This window comes from Oncorhynchus masou, chromosome 24 (assembly GCF_036934945.1).
Source record: "Oncorhynchus masou masou isolate Uvic2021 chromosome 24, UVic_Omas_1.1, whole genome shotgun sequence".
NCBI classification, from domain to species: Eukaryota; Metazoa; Chordata; class Actinopteri; order Salmoniformes; family Salmonidae; genus Oncorhynchus; species Oncorhynchus masou.
In genome coordinates this window covers 28,040,914-28,054,476 of record NC_088235.1, presented here as the reverse complement: position 1 = coordinate 28,054,476, position 13,563 = coordinate 28,040,914, and positions in this window count along the sequence as shown.

Below are 13,563 nucleotides of genomic sequence, written 5' to 3'. Positions count from 1 at the left end.
GGGGCGCAACTTTGGTTTTAGAAGTGGGGGGGACATAATAATTACTATTATTATTACATTTTTTAATCCAGTCGAATAAACACTCCAGCTTACCCGACCGCTTGGAGGCGACCGCATGATCCTAAAGCATGCCATTGCCTCGTTTTGTATCACATTCAAATGATAAAACGGAGGGACAAAAATGCAATTTCAGAATGTGGGGTAGACAAGTCTCCCCCATCCCCAGTGAAAGTTGCGCCCCTGCCTAAAACTAATTTATATTATTTTTCAAACTTATGGGCGATTCCCAATATATATCAAAACACATTTTTATGTTTTCTCTAAGCTTTGTTGTACAATTCGTGAGTAGTCAGCTAATATTTCTATTTCAAGTTTAGCCAACTTAGATCTAGTTATAATTTGACAAGTTCTGAATTCGGCTAACAAGTCAAAACCGTTGTTATTGTTATAAACACAACCTGTCCGTCTCCAACTGTTTGAACAGCATAGTAGCCTGTCCACTTTTGTTCAGATGTTCAAATCAAGTGGCCTACCTTATTTTGCAGAATGAGAATGAGTTGTCAAATCCTTATATAATTGTTTTATGTGTATTGCATATTTATAAAACACAGACTAAACAGCTAGTATAGCAATCTTTATTTGACTAAAATGCTGCTAGCGGTACCGTAATGCGTGCGACAAACTGAGCATTCATTTTCCAGAATTAATGTTCATTGGTACATGTGTTTTAGTAGTGTCTTCTCTGCACGGAATTTGAAGAGTTGAAATGGTTTGAAAGGTTTACAACTTTTCTATTACAGTAAAATACTGTTTTGTGTGTTTCGGTGTCCATATGACTGATTTATGTTGGACCAAACCTCAAATGCAAATAACGAGTTGAAACCATTTGACAGAGAGGAAGAAGTGATATCTCACCGTTGTTGTTGTGAGTGGTAGGGGGAGGGGCTTGGGAGAAAAAGGTGAAGCGAGAGGCTTCACTCTCGCCAAAATCTATCCAAAATAAGCCCAATGCGTTTCTATGCGCTTATTTTGAACCTAAGCTTGTCGCCTGCCTTCCTGCTTTTGCGACAACGACTCCCATTGTTAGGGCTGAGACATGATGATCTCTTCATTATATACAGATCTCTGGTGTAAATGGGAAGGAGCGAATGAGATGAGATCAAAAAGACAACATGAGAAAAAACGTTTTATTTTTTATTTAACTCAAATTAATGTTAACATGAATTTCATATATCATCCAGCCCTACATCTGTCTATAAGTAAGAGTCCCTTATGTCTGTGTATCTGCATGTGTGTCAGGGTGTCTTCTTGAATGCACGTTTTAATAAGTGTCTGATATCGGGCTATATTTGTCTCTGTCGCTGAGTTGGCAGCAACTCATTTGAGTCCTCTTCATTTTTATGAAGTTGGACGTTCATTAGACAGCACTATCTTTGCCAAGTGAGCACATTTTACAGGCTGAGTTTTTAAAAGGTTTGGCTCACAGAACAGCTTTTCTCTGACTGTTCCATCTGTCCTGTTTGGTTATATGGTCAAAACGCATAAAGATCCCCCAGTGGTGTGCCCAGCATACAGGGTAAACTACAAGGGACTACACCGTAGCTTCTGGCATAGCTACCATTTTGTGGAAGAATTCTACCATGAAGATGATGATTTATATGTGTGATACATTGAAACTAGGGTTGTGTAGTTCTTCTACCTGGCATATCATGCCAAATGAGTTACGAATATTCAGTATCTCAATCCAAATATTATTCTGATCAATATTGTATAGAATTAATACGGTTGTACTGTACAGCACTTTAGAATACTATGGCTTGATTTTTTTCTGTCATTGTTCGAGCAATCATTCTTATCCAACAAGTCAAACACTAATCACCTGTGGGCAGGTAATAATGCCAAATACTATACACATGGTCTCTGACCATTGGGAACCAAATATTTGTAACTGTGGTTTAGAGCTAGTAAGGAATTATTGTTCAATTGTTGCCTAACATCAGTTAATATCTACTGTTGACCAACAAAAATTATCGTATTTCTAAAATGTTACAAAATCATATTTTTTTCTGTATATACGCAAGAGGAATATTACTGTAAATTACTGTAAAGATTACTGGCCAATTGTGCGCCACCCTATGGGACTCCTGATCACGGCCGGTTGTGACACAGCCTGGGAACGAACCAGGGTCTGTAGTGACGCCTCCAGCACTGAGATGCAGTGCCTTAGACCAGTTGGTGCATTTTTTTTATTTTGTCAGTCCTTTAGAACGAGATGTCATAGTACAGCAGATTCGTCTTCAGCACTTGTCATATCAACATGTTGATCATTGCAAGCAAATATTGATTTGGGCCTAGCTAATTCTGTGTTTTCTGTACTGTCTCGCATTCAACCGCTGTTCTTTGTCTGAATTGTTGTAACTAGTAAGACATCTGCCAAGTCTCTGTCATCCTCTGTATGCCATACATACATTTTGCACATTGTGTACATATTTATATAGATGTCATGCATATTTTTATACATGTGTAGCACAGCCATGTGCTATTTTGTAAATAATATGAAAAAATATATATATACTGTATGCTTTTAGGCGTCAATAAAACATGGTTTATTGTGAAAGTCTCCTAACATCTGTGGCTGGAGGCTCACGTGGGATTTGGTTCTGGGCTGCTGAGATTATTGTGAACGTACATTTTTACTGTGAATATCTTTTGAACTGTTCAGCTGTCAAAGCAAACAGCATCATACTCCATTGTATTATTATGTAAAAGTAGTAAAACATTTGAGGAATTATTACATTTCGAAGTAATAGTGAAAGAACATTGTTGTATATAATCCGGGCTGTCAACAACATTTGTCAGGTTTATTCGGGGGCGTTGACCTTTTTCACAGTAAAGAAAGGGGGAAGTAGAATATACAGGCCATTTGCATGACCAATACGTTGATTAGGCTTCAATAGTACCATTCTGATACGCTCTCTGGGGAGTACCAACATACAGTGCCTTGCGAAAGTATTCGGCCCCCTTGAACTTTGCGACCTTTTGCCACATTTCAGGCTTCAAACATAAAGATATAAAACTGTATTTTTTTGTGAAGAATCAACAACAAGTGGGACACAATCATGAAGTGGAACGACATTTATTGGATATTTCAAACTTTTTTAACAAATCAAAAACTGAAAAATTGGGCGTGCAAAATTATTCAGCCCCTGTAAGTTAATACTTTGTAGCGCCACCTTTTGCTGCGATTACAGCTGTAAGTCGCTTGGGGTATGTCTCTATCAGTTTTGCACATCGAGAGACTGAAATTTTTTCCCATTCCTCCTTGCAAAACAGCTCGAGCTCAGTGAGGTTGGATGGAGAGCATTTGTGAACATCAGTTTTCAGTTCTTTCCACAGATTCTCGATTGGATTCAGGTCTGGACTTTGACTTGGCCATTCTAACACCTGGATATGTTTATTTTTGAACCATTCCATTGTAGATTTTGCTTTATGTTTTGGATCATTGTCATGTTGGAAGACAAATCTCCGTCCCAGTCTCAGGTCTTTTGCAGACTCCATCGGGTTTTCTTCCAGAATGGTCCTGTATTTGGCTCCATCCATTTTCCCATCAATTTTAACCATCTTCCCTGTCCCTGCTGAAGAACAGCAGGCCCAAACCATGATGCTGCCACCACCATGTTTGACAGTGGGTATGGTGTGTTCAGGGTGATGAGCTGTGTTGCTTTTACGCCAAACATAACGTTTTGCATTGTTGCCAAAAAGTTCAATTTTGGTTTCATCTGACCAGAGCACCTTCTTCCACATGTTTGGTGTGTCTCCCAGGTGGCTTGTGGCAAACTTTAAACGACACTTTTTATGGATATCTTTAAGAAATTACTTTTTTCTTGCCACTCTTCCATAAAGGCCAGAGTTGTGCAATATACGACTGATTGTTGTCCTATGGACAGAGTCTCCCACCTCAGCTGTAGATCTCTGCAGTTCATCCAGAGTGATCATGGGCCTCTTGGCTGCATCTCTGATCAGTCTTCTCCTTGTATGAGCTGAAAGTTTAGAGGGACGGCCAGGTCTTGGTAGATTTGCAGTGGTCTGATACTCCTTCCATTTCAATATTATCGCTTGCACAGTGCTCCTTGGGATGTTTAAAGCTTGGGAAACCTTTTTGTATCCAAATCCGGCTTTAAACTTCTTCACAACAGTATCTCGGACCTGCCTGGTGTGTTCCTTGTTCTTCATGATGCTCTCTGCGCTTTTAACGGACCTCTGAGACTATCACAGTGCAGGTGCATTTATACGGAGACTTGATTACACACAGGTGGATTGTATTTATCATCATTAGTCATTTAGGTCAACATTGGTTCATTCAGAGATCCTCACTGAACTTCTGGAGAGAGTTTGCTGCACTGAAAGTAAAGGGGCTGAATAATTTTGCACGCCCAATTTTTCAGTTTTTGATTTGTTAAAAAAGTTTGAAATATCCAATAAATGTTGTTCCACTTCATGATTGTGTCCCACTTGTTGTTGATTCTTCACAAAAAATACAGTTTTATATCTTTATGTTTAAAGCCTGAAATGTTGCAAAAGTTCGCAAAGTTCAAGGGGGCCGAATACTTTCGCAAGGCACTGTATATTCTCTCCAGAATATGCATTAACTGAGTTTACAAGCACGATGAAGCTCTGAACAGGCTGCAGGAAACCTTCCCAGTTGAGACAAAGCCCAGTACCCTGAAGGGAAGCAGAAAAAACAGACAAGCACACTAGGCTACATACAGTGATGCCCAAGACCAGCTGTTCGTAAAATAATGACAATATTCCTTCCGCCTCCCCCCAAAACAATCTAGACTCTATTGTCCCCAAGTAACTGTTCTTCTCTAGGAAGTAAGGATAGAATTAGCCAATGGTAAATAAGATACATGGACAATGAAATTACAATATAAAAGAGGAAATACAGTGTCAATAACTGTCAGTAAGTGTCTGTCACAGAAGGTTGGTGGCACCTTAATTGGGGAGAACAGGCTCGTTTTAATGATGAGTGGAATAATATCAAACATGGTTTGCAGGTGCTTGATGGCATTCCATTTGCTCTGTTCTGGCCATTATTATAAGCCGTTCTCCCCTCAGCAGCCTCCTGTGGTGTGTGTGGATATGAAGAGGAGGGGGAGGGTAAATATGTGTCGGAGGGCGGGAAAGTGATGCATAGAGGGGTTGGGATAAACTTGGCCTGGGAGGGTAAGGGAGGGCCAGGAGGAGAGGTGGTGGAGTAAGGATGGGAGGTGGGGATAAGCTTGGCTTGGGGGGGTAAGGTGGAGTAAGGATGGGAGGTGGGGATAAGCCTGGCTTGGGGGGGGTAAGGGCGAGTAAGGATGGGAGGTGGGGATAAGCTTGCCTTGGGGGTAAGGGGGAGTAAGGATGGGAGGTGGGGATAAGCTTGGCTTGGGGGGGTAAGGGGGAGTAAGGAAGGGAGGTGGGGATAAGCTTGGCTTGGGGGGGGGTAAGGTGGAGTAAGGATGGGAGGTGGGGATAAGCTTGGCTTGGGGGGTAAGGTGGAGTAAGGATGGGAGGTGGGGATAAGCTTGGCTTGGGGGGGTAAGGGGGAGTAAGGAAGGGAAGTGGGGATAAGCTTGGCTTGGGGGGGGTAAGGGGGAGTAAGGATGGGAGGTGGGGATAAGCTTGGCTTGGGGGGGTAAGGTGGAGTAAGGATGGGAGGTGGGGATAAGCTTGGCTTGGGGGGTAAGGGGGAGTAAGGGTGGGAGGTGGGGATAAGCTTGGCTTGGGGGGGTAAGGGGGAGTAAGGAAGGGAGGTGGGGATAAGCTTGGCTTGGGGGGGTAAGGGGGAGTAAGGATGGGAGGTGGGGTTAAACGTGGCTTGGGGGGGTAAGGGGGAGTACGGATGGGGGGTGGGGATAAGCTTGGCTTGGGGGGGTAAGGGGGAGTAAGAATGGGAGGAGAACAGGGAGGGGTGGTGGAGAGGGATCAATTTGGTTTGGGAGAGAGGAAGGAAGGACTTAAATATACTACAATGAAATGTTTTACTTTATTTTCATGACTTGTAAATCCGTTGTAAAATGAATAAGGATGTTTGATTATTGTTGTTCCTTGTTTGTCATTACAAATAAGATTCAATGCTGGTTATTTGTGAGAATGGAGTGGGACTATATCTGGTGGGTTTGAAATGGTGTGACTGGGAGGGCATCGGACACTTCTCTGAGGTGAGATGGGCTATATCCAGGGGATTGGGATGGGGTGACTCACTCCAAGTAGACCCTCACCAGCCACTATACTTTAATTGAACATATAAGATAATACAAACTAACCACAGTACTTAAGTGGCAGTCTTTCTTCAAATGTATACACAATGTATATATCCTCTTTTATTTTTTATTTTGATTGGGAGAGGAGGTGGAGCTTAAAAGCCCTAAAAAGGCATAGCGCCTCAAGTATAAAGGCATACTTTGCTTGTTTTTTTGTTGTTAAATTTCTACTCAGCCCACATGCCCACACACATGCTATATATGTAATGCATACAATAACTATATATTTATACTATGATCCTCCCATTCTAGGGAATTCCCACTGCCCTCATATGTCATGTCTGCTAAAATGTTTTATTTGGTTCTTCAATGACATACAGAACATACAAGGTTAACTGATTCTATACAAGTAAAGACCAACAAATTCCAACTTATCACATGGAATGTGCACAGGCTACATGTTGAGGGTGGGGGGGGGGGGGTAAAGCACTAGGTTCTCAAACACTTAAAGAGATTGTCAGCGGATGTGGTTTAGAAAAAAAGGAAAAACGTAACATTTAAAGGGGAGTTGTGTTGGAGAGGCATATGCTGCCCTCTACTCTAGTAACAGCAGAGGTGTAGGCATCCTGATAAATATGAAATCACAATTTTCCCTTATCCTAGCACATGGACTGAGAAGGTCGTTTTCTTATGTTGAATTGCACTTTACATGGTGAAAAATATACATTGACTTCATTGTATATCCCACTAGGGGCAAATCTGGTGTTTTTAGATATAATTCAAGCTATAGATCAAATCCAGACAGGAACCATTATTTTAGTAGGTGATCTAAAACAAACATTCGATAAGATTGACAGATGTAGTAATAAAAGGCAAATTTAGGGAGCCTCCAAAGAGTCTGAAAAATGTAATCTGCAAATAAGTTACATGACACCTGAAGATTACTATTCCCAATTACAAAAGACTATTCCTTTTTTTCCATTCAAAAATGGACTACATTTGTATCTCCAAAAATGCACTCAACAATTTACTGGATTCAAAAATTAATTATATAGTGATATCGGATTATTCACCGGTATCATCTGTAAATACACCTATTACACCTATACACTTATTACACTTACATCTATCACACGTATTGACAGAATTTGGAGAATTAAACATAGGTTCACCTTCTGCTGGGGACAATAAAAGGCCACTCTAAAATCTTCCGTTTTGTCACACAACACAATGCCACAGATGTCTCAAGTTTTGAGGGAATTGGCATTCTAACTGCAGGAATGTCCACCAGAGCTGTTGCCAGGGAATTTCATTTTCATTTCTCTACCATAAGCCGCCTCCAATGTTGTTTTAGAGAATTTGGAAGTATGTCCAACCGGCCTAATAACCGCAGACCACGTGTAACCACGCCAGCCCAGGACCTTCAACTGAATCCCGGTTTCAACTGTACCGGGCAGATGGCAGATGCCATTGTGTGGGCGAGTGGTTTGCTGATGTCAACGTTGTAAACAGTGCCCAATGGTGGCAGTAGGGTTATGGTATGGTCAGGCATAAGCTACGGACAACAAACACAATTGCATTTTATTAATGGCAATTTCAATGCACAGAAATACCGTGATGAGATCCTAAGTCCCATTGTCGTGCCATTCAGCCGCCGCAATCACCTCCTGCCCCATGTCACAAGGATCTGCACACAATTCCTGAAATTATTCTGTATTCTGAAAAAACAAAACAAAGGGGGCAGTGAGTTTACAGTATTGATCAGGTATATCAGTAGATCATCTGCAAATAAGTTTAGTTTATATTCATGTTTACCAATACTGATACCTGCTATGTTGGGGTCCTGTCAATTTTTTTCTGCACGCTGTTCAATTTCCAGTGCAAACAGGAGGGGAGAGAGGGGACATCCCGGTCTTGTGCCCCTTTTCTAAAGCAATTGAATCAGATAATGTATTATTTGTATATATTTCTGCTTTAGGACAATTATATAATATTTTTATTGAAATGTATTATTTCAGCTGGAAAATGTAAAGTTTCCAAAGGTTAGAAGGTTCCAAAGGTTCCAATGGTTAGATATTAGGTTTTGTTGTGGAATTGTTAGATATTACCTGTTAGATACTGCTGCACTGCCGGATCTAGAAACATAAGCATTTTGCTACACTCGCAATAACATCTGCTAACCATGTGTATGTGACCAATAAAATTGGATTTAATTTGAATATGATTTGATTTGTAGAAATACCATCCCATCCTCACATCCGTTCTGCAGTGTAGATGTTGCTGTGACACTCAGGGCATCGATGTGTGACGTCCTTAAGGTTGTCCAAGCAGAAAGGTATGAGACAGCACCCATCCACACACCTGGTCGGGGAGGGAGAGAGTTTATACCGTATTATAAACTGGGTGGTTCGAGCCCTGAATGCTGATTGGCTGACAACCATGGTAGATCACACCGTATACCATGGGTATGACAAAACATTTAGTTTTACTGTTCTAATTACATTGGTAACCAGTTTATAATAGCAATAAGGCATCTCGGGGGTTTGTGATATACAGTACAGTATGGCCAATATACCACAGGGCTGTATCCAGACACTCCGCTTTGTGTCGTGCATAAGAACAGCCCTTAGCCGTGGTATATTGGCCATAGTAACCGGAAGGTTGCGAGTTCAAACCCCCGAGCTGACAAGGTACAAATCTGTCGTTCTGCCCCTGAACAGGCAGTTAACCCACTGTTCCTAGGCCGTCATTGAAAATAATAATTTGTTCTTAACTGACTTGCCTAGTAAAATAAAGGTACCATATCCTTCCTGGCTTAATTAGCTTAATAAGACAGACTAAAGTACTATGACATATGGTTTCTGATAGTTAGATAAAGTTGCTGATTTAGGAGTGCTGATTTAGGATCAGTTTAACCTTTTAGATCACAATGAATAAGATTACATGAACAAGGGGGAGCTGATCCTAAATCAGCACTCCTGGTCTTTGACGCTTGATACGGCCCCAGATCTGATGACAAGAACTTGTCTGACAGAACTCACCCTAACTTGTCTGACAGGACTCACCCTAACCTGTCTGATAGGACTTACCCTAACTTGTCTAATAGGACTCACCCTAACCTGTCTGACAGGACTCACCCTAACTTGTCTGATAGGACTCACCCTAACCTGTCTGATAGGACTCACCCTAACCTGTCTGATAGGACTCACCCTAACCTGTCTGATAGGACTCACCCTAACTTGTCTGATAGGACTCACCCTAACTTGTCTGACAGGACTCACCCTAACTTGTCTGACAGGACTCACCCTAACCTGTCTGATAGGACTCACCCTAACCTGTCTGATAGGACTCACCCTAACCTGTCTGATAGGACTCACCCTAACCTGTCTGATAGGACTCACCCTAACCTGTCTGATAGGACTCACCCTAACTTGTCTGATAGGACTCACCCTAACTTGTCTGACAGGACTCACCCTAACTTGTAGTGAACTAGATGGGGGCAGAACATACACTCCCTGATATGTGTTCTTCCTGTGCTTATCTGGACATAGATGGAGAAATGACAAGTACTGCTTATTACAGCGCTTGACACATTATGGGAAATATTTCAGCATGTACAGTATCTGTTCTACCTAAGCAGCAGGAGGTATAGCCTGTAGTGTATATTGAGTCATGTCCTCTGGTGTGTTACTAAGTAGGACATACACTCTGTGATAGCGGCCCATGAGTTCCTCTATATGGTCTATAAAGATACAAAGGTATATAAAAAACAATTAGTGATCAGTCACGAGGAAATAAAGTTATGAAACATCCTATTGACATCTATACAAACATGAATGGAAAGCAACAATCTATAGTTGTTCAATAACTTTTACGGACAGGATAAAGATCGCTGCTGCACTGTAGGCTCAAACAAACAAACAATCAATCAAGCTTAACATATCTAGTATAATATCTAGCTTGTTTCTAAATGTATTTGTTGTGTCTTCCTGGCAGTGGGCCACATTAATCTTCAGACCCAGCATTGCTTTCTGTCTGGTTTCTGTAGTAGCTTCTGTTTTCTCTATCAGATCATGTAGCTCCTGTACTACGGCCTCCAGCTCTGATGGCTCAGACTCCTCTGGGGAAGAGATAGGGAACAAGGCTGGGTTTGAGGGAGACAGAGGAAGATGGGGAAGTGGTTGAAAAACTTTGAGATTGCTTCAGAACACAAGAAACCAACACTGATTTTCAGCTCCTGCTGCCTGCCTGTCTGTCTAAGTGTCTGTCTATCTGCCTGTCTGTCTGTCTGTCTGCCTGTTTGTCTGTCTGCCTGTCTGTGTTGGATTCCCTCTTAGCCCCATTATTATGATTGCCTTGATCAGACCATTCACCTTCCCTGTCTTTGCTCTTGTTTCTGAACTGCTGCACCTTCAGCAGCATAATCCGCCGGTTGTGGAGCAGCTGCCTCCGGAAGGTGATGAAGGCCAGCTCAGAGGACACCCTACCCAGGTCTGGGGAGCCCTGGTCCGGCCCGGAGGAGACGCTCTCACCCTGTCAGGAAGGCTTCTCTAGGTCTTCAGAGATTGTCTCTACCTGCTCTGTGTCAGGCTGCTAGTCCATCACTGATGTAGCTGAGGGGAACTCTGGGTCCTGAGTAGGAAAACTCTCCTTTATTTCCATCCTTTCAAGTAGTTTCAGTGTTGCTCCATTGATTAACAATAAATGCTTGGCTGCTCCAAGAGGGGAAAAGACCTGAAGTTCTTCTGAATAACCGATTGAACGCACCTCTATGTAAGCTGGCAAATGTTTCTCTGGGCAGCATCTAGCAGGTTATGCCGGGCTAAACTTAGGCTTTCATGCATTTACATGTTTTGTTGTTACCCATGATGACAACAAACCATTACAGTGGATATGATGGATGGCCACCTGTTTGGAAGAGACGCATGCACACAACCAAATGACACTAGCGTTGTTTTATCTGTTCCACTGTAGACTATATCACTCTACACACTCATAATCCGGGGTGTGACAATAAAATGTCTTTGTTTTTGTATTATTTGTAATTTATTTTGATCATAAGAGAACAGGAAGTGAGCTGATTCCATCCTGTCCTATATTCATAACAATAAGTAGTGTACACAACCTCCCATTTACATCACATTGCTACATAATCACCAGCTGCTTTAATCAAATAAATAGTTGTAACTGTAATCAGTTTATATAGATAAGAATAGCAGTAGCCTTATGGTGTTGGCCTAATTCATTTGAATTGAAGCCTCTTCAATAGTGGTATAGAGTGGGTGTCTTATGACAAGGATCCCCAAACCTTTTTACTTGGGGCTCCCCTTCCAGCATTGCACGCACCACATCTATTTCTATGGCCACAGTTTGTTCATGATACAAACTGTTCACACCCCTCTTGTTGGTGGAGAGAAATTTGGGGTACAAAGAACATTTAGCAATTTTCAAGTTCATTTTCTTGCAATTCTACACATTTTGCCATGTCTAATGTGTATTCTAGTGATATTTGAATGACAAATAAATTACATAAAATAAAATAAAATTGACAGACAGTAGTCAATCAAATCAATCAAATGTATTTATATAGCCCTTCGTACATCAGCTGATATCTCAAAGTGCTGTACAGAAACCCAGCCTAAAACCCCAAACAGCAAGCAATGCAGGTGTAGAAGCACAGTGGCTAGGAAAAACTCCCTAGAAAGTCCAAAACCTAGGAAGAAACCTAGAGAGGAGCCAGGCTATGAGGGGTGGCCAGTCCTCTTCTGGCTGTGCCGGGTGGAGATTATAACAGAACATGGCCAAGATGTTCAAATGTTCATAAATTACCAGCATGGTCAAATAATAATAATCACAGGCAGAAGAGTTGAAACTGGAGCAGGTAGTCAGGTAGTCCTGAGGCATGGTCCTATAGGGCTCAGGTCCTTTGAGAGAGAGAAAGAAAGAGAGAAAGAGAGAATTAGAGAGAGCATACTTAAATTCACACAGGACACCGGATAGGACAGGAGAAGTACTCCAAATATAACAAACTGAACCTAGCCCCCCGACACATAAACTACTGCAGCATAAATACTGGAGGCTGAGACAGGAGGGGTCAGGAGACACTGTGGCCCCATCCGATGACACCCCTGGACAGGGCCAAACAGGAAGGATATAACCCTACACACTTTGCCAAAGCACACACCCCACACCACTAGAGGGATATCTTCAACCACCAACTTATACCATCCTGAGACAAGGCCGAGTATAGCCCACAATGATCTCCGCCACGGCACAACGCAAGGGGGGGCGCCAACCCAGACAGGAAGATCACATCAGTGACTCAACCCACTCAAGTGAAGCACCCCTCCTAGGGACGGTATGAAAGAGCCCTAGTAAGCCAGTGACTCAGCCCCTGTAATAGGGTTAGAGGCAGAGAATCCCAGTGGAAAGAGGGGAACCGGCCAGGCAAAGACAGCAAGGGCGGTTCGTTGCTCCAGAGCCTTTCCGTTCACCTTCCCACTCCTGAGCCAGACTACACTCAATCATATGACCCACTGAAGAGATGAGTCTTCAGTAAAGACTTAAATGCGGAGTTTGCGTCTCTCACATGGGTAGGCAGACCATTCCATAAAAATGGAGCTCTATATGAAAAAGCACTGCCTCCAGCTGTTTGCTTAGAAATTCTTGGGACAATTATGAGGCCTGCGTCTTGTGACCGTAGCGTACGTGTAGGTATGTACTCAATTTCGAAATTGCACCTTCTGCATCCTACTATTACAACTTTAAAGGGTAAGTTTAAAACCGGACCCCAGCCCACAGTTTTGGAACCACTGACTTCGGACACTGTATATGCTGTTGTTATTCAGCTAAACCACCACTAGAGAGCAGCCTCATACACAGATTCCCATGCAGCCTGAGGCCTGTCATATTGAAGAATTCTCTGGTATGAAGTAGTCAGTAGAACAGCTCTATGTGTGCTCTGCCGCGCTGCATCATACAGAGGTAAAATATTACCAGACGAAGAGATCTGCCCGCCCCGATTCCCTACTTCCTCCTTTCCTCCCTCACACCCCACTCTCAACTAATCTTCCTCTCTCTTTCTCTCTCTCGATTTGCTCTTTTGATTATTTTTCCAACTCTTCCTTGATTCTCTCTCACCTCCCCTCACTCCATTTTCTTTCTCTCTCCCAGGTGACATGAGTGAACATAGTTCAGGCATCCTCCCACAGGGGGTCAACTCATCGCTATTCATTACCACACACGCACAGGGGGTCAACACATCGCCATTCATTACCACACACACACACACACACACGCGCGCGCACACACACAC